The following is a 1,035-nucleotide window of genomic DNA, read 5'->3' as shown; positions in this document are numbered from 1 at the left end:
AGGAAGAAGACAATCAACAGATGCCAATCTAAAATGACCCAGATATTGGATTTATCAAATGAAGACATTAAAGTTGTTATTATAATGAAGACATTAAAGTTGCTATTATAACTATGCTCAATGATATAAAGGTAACTACACTTGAAACAAATGAAAAAATAAAAGTTTTCAGCAGACAAATTAAACTATAGAAAAAGAATCACATGGAAATTTCAGAAATGGAGGAGAAAAGATGGCGAAGGAGTAGGGGACCCTATTTCAACTGGTCCCTGGAATTGAGCTGGATAACTACCAGACCACTCTGAGAACCCACAAAATCAGCCTGTAATGTAAGAAAATAGATCTGGATCTCTACAAACAGAATATCGCAGGCAGTTGGTTTTGAGGTATGAAGCTGGGAGCCATGATTCCGCAGGCAGATATCAGAAGATAAACAGCAGCAGGAGGGAGCCTGGCCATAGGGATCCTACACCGCTGGTGAGGAACAGCCTTGCATGCTGGGGATGGGGCACAGACTCGCAGACCTGCAGCGTTGGAGAAAGGACTTTAGGGCAGCCCCCGGGAGGGAAACCCAGAGCGGTGGGGTCGCGTGTGTGAACTGGGGGTGGCTGGCGGTTTTAGAAGCACAAAGGGCAGAGACGTGCCCCGACCTGGAGGCAGGACTGGGAGCGCTGTGGAGGGGCGCACAACCCAGGATGCTGCAGTTTATAGCAGCACAGACAGAAACGGAGATAGTGTAGCCTGGAGAGCTCACTGAAGAACAGACTGCGATCTTTCTGCTCTGAGGCAGAGGGTTGGAAACAGTCTCTTCTGCTCTGACTCTCAGAAGAGATGCAGAAAGCCGCCAGGGAAAGCCACCAGAGAACAAAAGCCCCAAAAGCTGGTTCCCACTGAGCCCATCCCCTGCCACAGGGGGGCAGGGCAACTCTGCCCAAACAGGGTTGCCTGAGTAACAGTGTGGCAGGCCCCTCCCCCAGAAGACAGGCTGGGAGAACAAGAGGCCAGCAACCCTAAGGTCCCTAGAAAACAGGTGCA

Source organism: Leptonychotes weddellii, chromosome 4 (assembly GCF_054177405.1).
Source record: "Leptonychotes weddellii isolate Sample4059 chromosome 4, ASM5417740v2, whole genome shotgun sequence".
In the NCBI taxonomy this organism is placed as follows: Eukaryota; Metazoa; Chordata; class Mammalia; order Carnivora; family Phocidae; genus Leptonychotes; species Leptonychotes weddellii.
Note: the sequence above shows the minus strand (reverse complement) of the source record.